At 40.0% G+C, this 13,256-nt stretch overlaps 1 protein-coding gene across 1 annotated transcript in view; it reads left to right on the top strand.

Moving 5' to 3' along the window:
- The window catches only part of KCNK13 (potassium two pore domain channel subfamily K member 13), a 67,251-nt gene extending 63,341 nt beyond the window's left edge, over positions 1-3,910 (top strand). Inside the window, exon 3 of the transcript XR_007907596.1 lies at positions 3,900-3,910. The gene's annotated coding sequence lies outside the window, so the exon portion shown is untranslated. The remainder of the gene's footprint in view (positions 1-3,899) is intronic.
- Positions 3,911-13,256: the final 9,346 nt, after the last annotated feature.

Here is a 13,256-nt window from a genome sequence, read left to right as displayed (position 1 = left end):
GTGTGGCCGGTGGTTTGTGGTGAAAATCATAGAATCATAGAATCATAGAATCGATTGGGTTGGAAAAGACCTCCGAGATCATCGAGTCCAACCCTTGGTCCAAATCCAGTCCATTTACTAGATCATGGCACTCAGTGCCACGTCCAATCTGCATTTAAAAATCTCCAGGGATGGTGAATCCACCACCTCTCTGGGCAGCCCATTCCAATGCCTGATTACTCTCTCTGTAAAGAATTTTCTCCTGATATCCAACCTTAATTTCCCCTGGGTTCATGGATTGTTTTCTTCAGATTATATCTGTCTTACAAAAATGATGCGAAGGTCCTGAAAAGTTATCCAACTAGAAAGTGATAAAGAATTCAAATTATTTCAAAGGAAAATTAGACAAACTGGTGGGGAAAAGGTATGTTAAGGATATTTCCAGGTACTTTTGGGTTTTTAACCGAGTGAGGACTTGTTCTAGGGTATGAAATTCTATGTGATCTATTTTAGTGAATAGCTGGGGTGGTGAAGGACTTTGCTGTACTAGATGAAAGAAAAAAAAAGCACCACTTTAATATTGACTGTAGCGCACTGCGACGGACTGATGATGTAGCAGGCCTGGTAAGTACTTATCAAGCTGAAACAGGACAAATGCATGCAAATGTGAATCTTGTTTTTATTCATTGACTGTCACTACTCTTGAACTTAATATTTTTTTCATTTTAGTCTCCCTGTTCCTCATTTCTAGTGCAATCAATATCAACCAAGAAGTGCTCTGCTAGAAATGTGTTGTGCTTTACATTGAGCATCAGGTTTGTTTGATGTTAATAGCTCTGAGTGTGTGAGGCCAGCTTGTCATTACCTGATATTACTCTTCCCTCATATCAGTGCCAATGAGTCTAGAGGAACTGCTGGGAAGATACAGGTTTTGAAGTTTCCTGCTCTTTCCCTTTATTTTTTTTATATATTCAAATCCCTAGTTTAGTATCCTGCCTTCTAGATGATTGGTTTTGATAAATTCTGGTCAGCTAAAGAGTCAGAGTTGAAAGCCTATCCAAAAGATTAGATCTTCAGACAAGGCCAGTGCACTACCATGGTAATGGAAGATAATAGAAGAGGCTATGCAATGTTTTTTTGTACTCTTCAGTTGTTTACATTCTAACTTGGATTCCTTTAGTCAGTAACTTCTTTTGGTTGTTGGTTGTTTTTTTTTTTCAGTCTGTGAGTTCTAAGAATCTCAATCTTCAGATGAAATAATCACAAGTTCTGCCATTTTTTTTCAGTTAGAAGTGTTACTTCTGACATTTATTGGGTGACTGGTTTCTCTTAGTCCTTATTAGTAAAGTGCTAATGAATTAGTGAGGTGGGTTTCAGATGGGTTTTTATTCAATTTGTATGGTTTTGTTCAGTTTGTATGTTTTCTACTTGATATGGTTACTCTAATCATGTCCGAAAGCCTTGTTCCTACACTAAAGGGTAGTCAAGTAGATTAAACTAACTTTTGATAAAGTATTTTTTACCAATACTAAGGGCAGGAGAGGGAAGAATTGTTCTTCATGTCAAGTTTCATGGACCTTCCTGGTAAACATGTCCTGTTTTTTACTTTTTAGACTCCCACAACTTACTTATTACTTTATGTTACTTTCTGATTGACTCAGATGTTTTCATAGCATGTCAGTGACACTGCAATAATTTAAAACCACTTGTTGCTGATGAAAATAAATGGAAGTGGCCTCATTTACGTCTCTTGACCATTATTTTTGATCTGAATGTCAGAAGCTGTGCTCAGAGGAAGTCTATGTATGCAGATTGATAGAAATCTGAGAACACTCATGGAAATTTGCTACTTAATACGTTGGCAGTTTCCTCTGCCTTTATGGCACTCCCTCTTCCCCCTGCATACAGCAGATGTGGCACCCTTATGAATTAATTATCTGATGTACAGGACCAGAATGAGTTTCCATATATTCCTGTACTACAGTCTTCTGCTTCTAAATTAAAATGTTTGATTGAAAACGAGATGATTGAAGGTTCCATTTCCCCCTGATTATTACACTAGGGTACTTGTAGCCTGCTTAAATGGAATTTGTGGTGGGACAGATGACTTCAAAAAGAACAAGGAAATATGTTTCTCCTTTCCATTCTTTACTTGCAGAAAATACAGAATATTTCATTCTGTCTTCTCTGGGAACAGTTACAAGAAAAAATTTTATTGAGTCAAGGGATTTTACCTCAAGTCTTTTGCCTTAGACAAAAGTTTAGTATTTTTCTTTGCAGTTCCAGTTTTACAGGTTAATGTCTATGCCATTTTGGAGTGCACATCTTTGCAAGTCTACACGAGCACAGTTCAAAAACATAGATATTTTTTCTTACCCTCCGAGATACAGCAGTCTGGGTTTTATTGTGAGCCCAGAAACAGAGCATAAAGTGCTTACAGATTCTGCCCATGCAATTACTGTATGTACAGGCAATCTGCTAATGTGTTTAAGGGTTGTGTTTTCATTGCCATTGTTTTTCAGACAGCTAATTTAAAAATTAGCAGTGGATTTATTTGCAAGAGGTACTGTCATATCTACAGTAAAAACAGTTCCTATGCATTAAAGTTGCTTGAATTTGTGCAACTGGATTTTCTAAGATTCCTGCAGAAAACAATTCAGTTTACTTCTTGGAATTAACTCCTCCAAGATTTCACCTTTATTTTGCAAATGTTTCTCTTATCTATGTGCTTTTCCTGGGATGGTAGCCAAATCTTAAGGCAAAATTACTAAATAGATTAAACAGCAGCAGTATGTAAGGTTTCTCATACTCTAGGAAATGAGGCTGAACTGAAATCTCCAACATAAACTCATAGCCCAGACTGTGCAAGAGGAATGATTGAGATACATCTCAGAGACATATTCAGTTAAACTTCCTTTGAAAATTGCATAATTGTATCTCTTGCACGTATATGTGTACTTTATATCAGCTCTAAACAAATCTTAATAAGTTCACCGTGCATAATCTTTTTTTCATTCATTCACCGGTTTTACTGCTGTGTATCTCTCCTACCAACTTTCAGAATTGTTTGCTTCTTAATGACTCGGTAGAGGACAAGTTTGATGGCAAAAGTACTTCAAACCATTTCAACTCCTGAAGATAGAAGTAAAAGAAGTATCTGTAGCAGAAAAGGGGTTGATGATTTCATTTAACTGCAAGCCTTTTAGCAAATCCATGTCCATCTAGCACTTTGTGATTGTCACCATGCATGTCACAGTCATCTGACACTTACCTTTTGTTCAAGCAATGGGAGTTAACTTTACTTCAGCTCTAGCAATATAGTGCAAAGTTGAGCAATTCCACTTGCAGGACAAATGTAAGAGCAAGCTCAATACAGTTCCCAAAGTTAAAAGAAGACCTGTATCTGGCCATTAAGTCTGTAGTCAGACACTTTTTGTACGACTATACCCAAAGTAGCACTACTTTGAGTATACATTTTGTTAAAATTGCTTTCATTTATAATAGTTCTAATATTCTGAAAATATGTCACAAAGCTGCAAGGTTATTTGTAGATATTCTCCTTCTTGCAAGTACTTTAAGACACCTACCAGCACCTGCTTTAGAAAAGCACCACAGTGCAGGTGATTACCTGGGGTATTTAAGACATTTCTCTTTTGTTACCACTAGCTATTGTGTTGATAAATCTCTTCTGATAACATTAGCTCTTTACCACTTCACCTCACTTCTCTCAGGGAATGAGGAATGGAATTTAACCATAAGCAGTAATGGGTTACATCCACACTTGGATAAAGTGTATTAAGTGTTTTGCATTTGCATCATCCTCATTGGTGTTTCTCTGGAGTGGCCTATGCTCCTATTTGTAGGGAATCAATTCAAGCCAACAAATTCATCCATCTGAGAGAAATTAAGTCAAACTCCAGTTCTACTGAACATGGGCTATGGGTAGGGACATTAGACAAGGTTATGGGTGTTGGGTTGTGGAGGGGGAAGAGGAAAATCCTTCTAAGACATTAAAATTAAAGGTCGTGTCTGCAACGATCAGAACTTGAAACAGCCAAGTGACTGTGCTAATCAATACTCTAGTGCAAACGTTGTGGCAAAGACTGGAACTGGTTAAACATCCTTAGGCCTTGTCAGGCCACCTCTTCTCAATGTGAAACAAGTAAAATTCAAAACTGTATTGAAGCAAGTGAGCTATAGAAATTATTTTTCTCCCCAGTAGCCTGGACTGTCTTTGCTCATTAGGGTAAGATCCTGCAATTTCTGTTCACCAATTACAACAGCTACATCTCTTCCTAACAAGACTCAGAAATCTCATCAATCTCAAGTGGCCCAACTGAATATTTTCATGGCAAAAATTATCAGAGTCTAGCGAAAAAGGCACAAGAGTATGTTCAGCCTTCAGAGAGCAGCTTGGCTCTGACAAATACAAAATCGGGCCCATAAGGTGGGGGAGGTAATTCCATCTCTTACTAAATCACTCATTTGTGTTCTCTGCTCCTCAGATAAACACTTCAGAAGGAAGATGTTGCTTCCCTCTTCCTCTTCCTTATGGATTCTCCATTAAGTAAGTGGACTCTTGAAATCTGTGTTCATAAAGAGGCAGCTGAACTATGCTGGTGAGTGCTAGACTGTCTACAGTTAACCCAGGCAACCTGGAACTACAAGTTTGAAAATCTCATTTACCGATCAATAATATTTCTTCTGTGATGTCACTTGAAGACACCTTTTTCTGCTAACTATGATGAGACAGCAGCAGCTGTCTGCTTCAGTTCCATTTTGCTACAATGGATAGCCATCTCCTCTCCTTCAAGTGCTCTATACTTGTGCCCTCATTTCAAACCTTCCCTGGCCTTGCCAACTAAAGACTGGATCTGCAGCAGCCCTTTAGTCCAGCTCTGTTCTCAAAATGTAGCTCCCATTTTAATTGTCTCAGTCATAAAACTCAGATGTTGGCCAAATGGTCACAAACAAGCAACAAAAAAATCCCAAACTTCTTACATCTAACCTTGATAGTGATTTATAGTGCCTATGGTTGTACTATATGCTCACCTTGAAAGAGATCTAACTTCACATTGTACCTGTATCCAAGTCTTTTTCTTTCTCCCAAGGAGTATATTGCTGACAACCCATTTTTCATATACGGACATCTATTTCCACATGAACAGGGTATGAAAACCTGGTGTTTAACTTGTTAGGTTACCTAAGAGACCAAGTCATTGAACTGTGATTGTTTAAATATTCTATACAAATATTAAGATGTAATACAGCTGCAATAAAAGAGAGGGATAAAAATACCTACCCTAGAGTAGCCTGCCTTCTGCTAATTAGATTATGCTCCAACACATAGGATATCTCAGGCCTCTGATTCTCCAGAACGACCACTTCTTTGTGAATTTTTCCTCAGCTGGTTATTGAAAGGTGAAAAAAGCTGATTTACATTTTGTCTGTGCTTTGTCTTTTCTTTCATTCACTGCTGGACATGATGGAATCATGCTTAAAAGGCTACAGTTCACTCATTCTGAAGTCTTCTAGAAGTTCTGTAATTGTGGACACTGGAGTGATCCCCTTCCCACTCGGCCAAGTGAGACCGAATGACAATTTCTGCATAAACATTGTGGCATGCCCTAGATGCAAGAGCTAATATCAAAGTTTACTGTCAGGCTCCTGCAGTTAGTGCTGGTGCCTGTCATAGTTTTGCTTCTGTTGTTACTCAATCAAGCTGTATAAAGGCATCCTGGACATGATGTTCCCATCCAAATCCAACAGACGTGTGTCTGGCTTCAAAATCTGTTGTCATGTCAATCTCTCTTTTAAAATAAAGTCTTTCTGTATTTTAAAAACTGTCAAGACTTGCATAGGAAAAATGTAATAATTTTCTTTTGTTGTACTTAAAATCCAGATTCCAATGCCTTTAAGGGTGGAAAGGGATTTGGTGATTTTTTTTTTATTCCCCAAAGTATAGTAAACTATTTCTATTATAACTGTCTATTATAAATGAAATGCATTTGAAGTTAAGAGGTAGTAGTGAGCATCTTGAGGTAAAAACTTCAAAACTATAAATCCTCCAACTCTCTGTCTCATTTCACACACACCCCTCCTCAAAAAAAAACAAACAACTAGGACTTTATGGGGAGAGAAGAATATAATACTGTAATACAGATGAATGATATATTCAGGTCTGGCAGCAACCAGTGCAAGGTGCCTTAGAGAAGACTGCCTGAATTCTATTAGTGGGTAACCATGAAATAATCTGGCTATCTGGGACCCTTCTCTTTAATGTCTTTTACTTAGAATGTAGCTTATGTCCAGAAACAGTACAGTGTATATTGCTCAGAAAATTGTCATGTCTAATATTGAATGGTTCTGTTCAGATGGATGTTGCTGTCTTACTTTGTTCTGTGTAAAGAAATCTTCTATTGGAATTTCATGGGTTGAGTGGAACATTTCAAACATCCACACACATTATGCAAGAGAAAAACAGTGGAGAATAAGGCCTGTACTCAAAACAAGGATGTTTCAGTGGAAAAGGTTCCTGATCAAAGCTCTCCAAGACTTTAAGCATCGAACCATCTTTACTATCTTCACTCTCATAATATGATATTCTAACTGACCCAGAAAAGTCTTACTGATCTGCCTAATTCCTCATTCTCCCAATTTTACAGGGAAAACACGTTTTTCATTTTTAATAAATTATTTTCTATTGCACCTATGTAAACACCTGCATTCCCTTTCAGCTCAACACTCTGCAAAGTTGGTGGCAATGTACTCATTTTCCTTATAAGGCAAGATGACTAATGATACTACTTAGTAAAGTGACAGCAGTAGTAATAAAAAGAACAAAAATATTTCATTGTCTTCTTCTACTGCATCCTTCATAATAAAAACTACGTAAGTTTTTTAAACTCTGACTAAATTACTAGCAATTTCCTTTTAAGGTGTCCCAAAAGTCATATAAAATTGTAGCCTAATGCACCTGAATGAAGACAGAAAAATCGTAATCAAATAACCTCGAATTTCTAACAGTTCTGTGCTTGGCTTAGCAGCTTCAGTAGGTATTCAGTTATGTAATTTTAAATAAAACTTGCATTAGACATTCTCCTTTAAAAGATACTCCAAAGCACAAAAAGTGGAAATTTTCAATGTGATGCCCCTTATGTGAAGAATATTAGGATAAAGGTATGTTCTCTTCTCCAAGTTCCTCACAGGTTGTCTAATAAAAATAATTGCAGGTTACACTAAGAATAAGTGTTATTTTCTCTAAACAGAGTATACCAGGCTCTCCTACTTACCTGCAAACAGGACAGACTAGGTGAGATGCAGTTATATCAGTAAAAGCATTAACAAATCAAGCGAAAATGGGACTGACCACTTGTACATACCAAAACAGGTGTATTTTATAAACTGAGCTTACAGTGAAGAATGTGAAAGTTGAATCTTCTGTTAACACTTCATATCCAGACACTTACCATAAGGTAACTTAGTAAAGAGCTTAGACTGTCTTAGAGTGAATAGTGTAAAGAATGCTAGAAAATTAGTTAATTGTCTGTATTTGTGATTACGAGAAACTCTTTGGATTTTATTTTTTACTCAATTTTAGGGCTGGTGCTCTTCACTGACTTTAGAGGACATTGAAAGGTGTCCCCAGTCTCACTTCATAGCCCCAGTCTCACTCACACAGCTAGTGTTTGGTTATTGAACACCTCCAAGACATGGAAAGGCCACTCCAGCTCTGACAGGTAAGGCAAATCTATTCCTCTGCTCCACGGTTTCAGGAGGGATCCTTGCACGTTCTGCTGCATCCAGCCCCTGCTGCACAAACACTATGTTCCACCAGCAGACAACCAATGGAGGAAGTAGGGCAAGAGGTATTTTGGCCAGGGCCAAGCAATGAGAAAATCACAAGCCTGGCTCTTCTGGCTCATGGAACACTTCCCTGTCTGCTCTGCCACTGCCAGACACCTTCTGGCTGTCTTGGGTACATGGTGGGACTCAAAAGGACATAGATAGGAAAGACTTTCAGAGAACCCTGGGGCAACCATTCTCCAGCAGCAGGTGATGCTTACAATGATTTCCTTTTGAGCCTACTAAGTGAACTATTCACCCTGCTTGATGTAAATAAACAAGACGAGTGGTTTTTACACTAGGAAATATTTGGGTTTATGTTGAGAAGATGTTAATTTAAGGAAGGCAAGTAAGCAGGTCCAGAGTCAGAAATTCACTTTAGTTGTTTGTTGTTTTATCCAATAAAAATATTTTTCCCTGTGGTAACTTTAATATCCTTGAACTAAGAATTAGGGAAAAAAAATATACTGCTACCCTAGGGATATCTGGTAAAAGAACCAAATTTAAGAAAGAGCATACCCTTCCTCTGCAACCCAATTATACCAGTCCTTCCTGGGAGGGGGCCAGAAAATGGATTTTCACTTTTTGCTAGCAATAGTCAGGCTTCTGTGGTGGCTGCATGCCTGGATGTAGATGTGATTGAGTTGGATTTTAAATAAAACACTACCAAAAGTTGTAGAACAGAAAAAAATTGTTTTTTCCCTACATAGCTGAAGGTGTTAAGAAATTAATTTATCCAAAATCAGGGTTACTTTCTGCTGAATTTCATAATTCTACACAAATTTAATATTAATGATGCTTCAAATAGTAATGTAAATACTTTCAAAGCATCTTCTTCCTATTTATTTTAAATACAATGATGAAAAGAAGGAGCAAGAAAGAAGTCAGAGTGTGACAAAAGTTTTGTCACTAAGCAGGCATTCGAGGGCCAAGTAATGTAAAACATGTATGCAGATTTTACATCAGTAGTCATTTGGGCTGTAAAATTTATGTGACTCATAGGACCCAAATCCTGCAATTAAGGCACCCTATTGATTTTTTGTCCTCTATTACAATTATTCTTGAGGATGAAATGCTGTGTGTTGCCCTGCAAGCAAAGGAAAACCTCTTGTCCGGATTCTCAAAGCTCTTTGGGGAGGCACAGATGCAAATACCAGTTTGCAAATTTCCCTCACACAGCCCTAACACATCTGTCAGCCTTGTTTAAGAGTTTGAGCTGGGTGGGAATATTGATCTGCTGGAGGGTAGGAAGGCACTGCAGAGGGATCTGGACAGGCTGGATTGATGGGTTAAGGCCAGTGGTATGGGATTCAACAAGGCCAAGTGCTGGGCCCTTGGGTCACAACAACCCCAGGTAACACTACAGGTTGGGGAAGAGTGGCTGGAAACTGCCAGGCAGAGAAGGACCTGTGGGTGCTGTAGCCAGCTGGCTGAACACAGCCCAGCAGTGTGTCCAGGTGGCCAAGAAAGCCAATGGCATCCTGGCCTGTGTCAGGAATAGTGCGGCCAGCAGAATCAGGGAAGTCATTCTGCCCCTGTACTTGGTACTGGTGAGGCCATACCTCAAGTACTGTGTCCAGTTCTGGGCCCCTCAATTTCAGAATGAATATTGAGGTGCTGGAGCAAGTCCAGAGACGGGCACAAAGCTGGTGAAGAGCCTGGAGCACAAGTCTTATGAGGAGTGGTTGATGGAACTGGGGGTGTTCAGCCTGGAGAAGAGGAGGCTCAGGAGTGACTTTGTCAGTCTTTATACAACTACCTGGAAAGAGGCTGTAGGCAAGTGGGGAGTCAGCCTCTTCTCTCAGTGTAGGGACAGAAAGTTTAAACACAGAAGATTTATGCAAGAGAAAAAAGAATTTCACTTTAAGAGGTTTTCTCCACTGGTAAAATAAGGTCTAGGAAAAACCCGGTGTGGGAGAAAAGTCTTTCCCTTGAATTTCCCTATCTTTCTACCTGCTTGTTTTAAGAAGTTACCTTCCCTGTTGCAAGAAGAAATAAAAATTCTCATAGAGATGCCTAAGGTCGCTTCTAGGAGAGAAGGAGACCATAAGCACAGATGAGAAGACAGTCTTGAAGTTACACACATGTGAAAGGTGGTGGTATAAAAGTAACAAAACAGGTTTCCTGGGCTGCTACTTTGCCCACTGCATGATTTAGCAGTATATTTAGAGTTTCTGACTTTGGAATAAACTTTTTCTTAATACCGTGCCCGTGATTTGTCATCAAGGTTTGCCTGCATGTGTATCAATTCTTACAGCCAGGCAACAAGTAACAAGACGAGAGGATGTAGCCTCAAACTGCACCAGGGGAAGTTTAGTTTGGACGTTAGGAGGAATTTCTTCACAGAAAGGATGATTAGACATTGGAATGGGCTGCCCAGAGTGGTGGTGGAGTCACCACCCCTGGAGATATTTAAGAAGAGACTGGATGTGGCACTTAGTGCCATGGTCTGGTTGACAAAGTGGTGTTGGGTCATAGGTTGGACTCAATGACCCCAGAGGTCTTTTCCAACCTAATTGATTCTGCGATTCTGTGAATTGGTGGGGTCAGGAAGCTGTGCAGGAGCAGCCCCAAGCGGGGCTGGCCCTATGTGGGGCTGACCTCCGGTGTAGCCATCACAGCAGATGGTGAGGAGAATAGGAAACGTCAGAAACACCAGGCAATGCCTCAGGAGTGTCTGACAGTTTTGGTGCTGATGTTCCTGTGTGCTTTATAGCTTAAGTACAGTTTCACAGGATGTAGAAAAACTTCATGGAGACTGCTGTTACAAGCATTCTCCTGAATGGCACTACCTCTTCCCAAATGTGTGGTGTTGTGACATTGTAATGCTCTTAGATCACTGAATGAAGGTTCTGCAAGCCATGTGGGTCAGACAGTACTGAAGAAGATTGCCTTGGTTGTTGTCCACATGTGCATGGGCTGTGTGTTTGCTGGATCTGTTTTATATGTCCTCAAGGGCTGGATAGTAACAGGACATTCATTTTGAGGATCTAAAGTTGTCTAAAACTAACATTAATTATGCTTTGTGAAGCTTCTGTGAAGTCCCTAATTTGGTTTTGCAGTTCTTTTTAATGGGTCTGAGGCTTTCTAAGGACAACTTTAAAAAATACCCTAATTTTGGAAAATATCAGTTATTCATTATCTCTGTTTGTAACTACTAAAACAACTTCTTTGCTCACACACAATGTGTCATAAATCTTGTCTGCTGTTCACCCATTTTACAGCCTAGTGAAATGACTCTGCCTCTCAGCAGCATTGTTTAGAGGGAGGCTGTCATCAGGATAATTAGAAAACAACCCCAGGAACTCCCACAACCTACTTGCTAATTATGACCTCTGAGGCTCTAAGGAATGCACTGTGCACACCCCTCCAGGCAGCTCCCAGATGTATACGAAGCCTCACACTTAGTCTTGATTCACAATCTTGATACTATGGATGAAGAAAATGACACAGACACCTCTGCCTCTAGTCCATTCTCACTGACATCATGGGCTATCAGTGGCACTAGAAAGAGTACATAGCCTTGCTGACATTACCAAAAAACATACTTAGGCCCTTTCACAAGGATCAGCTAGTTTAGACATTATCTCTTTGTAAAATCACTGAGATTGGCTGAGACATTTGTGCTGTCAATACAGAGGACCAAACCTCCCAATATCAGCAGCTGGAAGTTGTCAACTGAAAGATGAATCACCCCTTGTAAAATCTGGCCCAGCCTCTCAGGATTTGGGGCTTGTCAGTCTGCTGATTTTTAAAGTGGTGATGAGGTGCTCAGATGCCTTGGCAATGGGCAACCTGCCATACAAGCAACTGAAGCAGCTAAACAAATGGTGAGTTGAAGATTCTCAACAAAAATGAAACATAATGGCTTAAATCAAATTTAGCATCCAAATACTTCCTGCAAACTGGTGCAATTGAAGTATGACACAGAAACAGGAATTACTTTGTCGGATATGGGATATATCAGGTTCTGAAGCAATGCAGATTGGACTGTAGGAAGCTAATTAGGTGATGCAGGTAAAAGCTATGTGTGCTTGGCAAGAAGCAAGTCTTCCCCTTCTGAGTAAAGCCTCCATAAACCCTTGTTTAGTACAGGCAATCTGTTCTATAGCAATTTGAAAAAGGGGAAGTCTTGTTCTCAGACAAATACACCAAAATGCCCTACATTGGTGACAGCTTCCTTGGTGGGGCACCACAAAAGCTGTGTTTGCTTTGCCTCTTACTCTCTTTCCTCTCGTCCTCAGAGGTGAAAAAGTCACAGCAGCAGCATTGTGGCCTCTTCTGCTGTGGTCTTTGTGTTGAGACACAAGCAGGGTGATCTGCACTGAAAGGCACAGTGCAGGGAGGGTGAAATTGCCTCTATGTGCCAAAGGCTCTGCATCATGGGCAAGTGTCGCAGTCATTTTTGGATCTTAGCTGAGGAAGACCTCTCCTAAAATGTACCCCGAGAACAAAATTAAGTCTGATGGTCCAAAAAGTACAGGAACTGCTGTATTGTTCTGTGAGACGGGGAATAGGGGTGGCCTGTGACATGGGGACAGATTTTATACAGTGAAGTGCAGAGAGGGAGGCAGCAGGAGCTGATGGCATGTTTTGGATGGTGTAGCACTGGTGTAGGATGTGAGAGCACCATTTCCTCCTGTGGGTTCAGAAAAGAGGCCACAGTGCAGCAGCTGTGTCCTGTTTGGGCAGGAAACCTACTTGAGGCAAAAAGCAAGTGTACTTGGGCTTGTGAAAAATGGGAAAACAAGGCTTGCTGGCAGCATGTTTGGTAGAGGAAGGGAGACTTTGAGAGCACTGATTATATGCATGTAGCTTTGATCAGGGAGTTGAGACTCTATCCACTGTTTAAATATAGAATAACTACAGAATGTCCTCAGTGATATAATGACTGTTGAATTGATTCAAACCACTGGGCCTGTCTGGGCAATTATTTCCTGCAATACCAATAACACTGTTCTTTGGGCAGATATGTTCAATTTTTTTTTTTTAACAAATACACAATCAGTGACCAGGTCCCATTTTATAAGCCTTAGAATCCTCTTCTCAGGGTCTCTATTTGGGCATATTCGTCACTGAGTACAGATTTTATTGTGACTGACAGAGTAAACCTTCAATTGTAAAAGTAAGTGTTGCCCAACAAGACGTCTCTAATCAAGTCAATACCCGTGGAATTGACATCTTACTTGTGTAGCCAAAACATATTTATCCCATTAACTCTCTCTGTACCTCCGTCTTCCCCAGGCACATGCAGGGGGGAAGCAGAGAGGTGCATGGCCAGCAGCAGTGGGTGGCTGTCTCACCACAAGCACACACTCTGGCTCCTGCAGAGAGTAGTTAGTTGGTTGCCTGTGCAGCAAAGAAAAACAACTGTACTCACCCCCCGATCACTGTTGCTTTTTGCAATGGTTTCCTGTAACTGAGGAATTCTT

This window comes from Manacus candei, unplaced genomic scaffold (assembly GCF_025592945.1).
Source record: "Manacus candei isolate 608988 ecotype Guabito, Panama unplaced genomic scaffold, ASM2559294v1 h1tg000067l, whole genome shotgun sequence".
Taxonomy (NCBI): Eukaryota; Metazoa; Chordata; class Aves; order Passeriformes; family Pipridae; genus Manacus; species Manacus candei.
The sequence above is the reverse complement of the archived record's forward strand: the minus strand, read 5'-3'. Positions and strand labels throughout refer to the sequence as shown.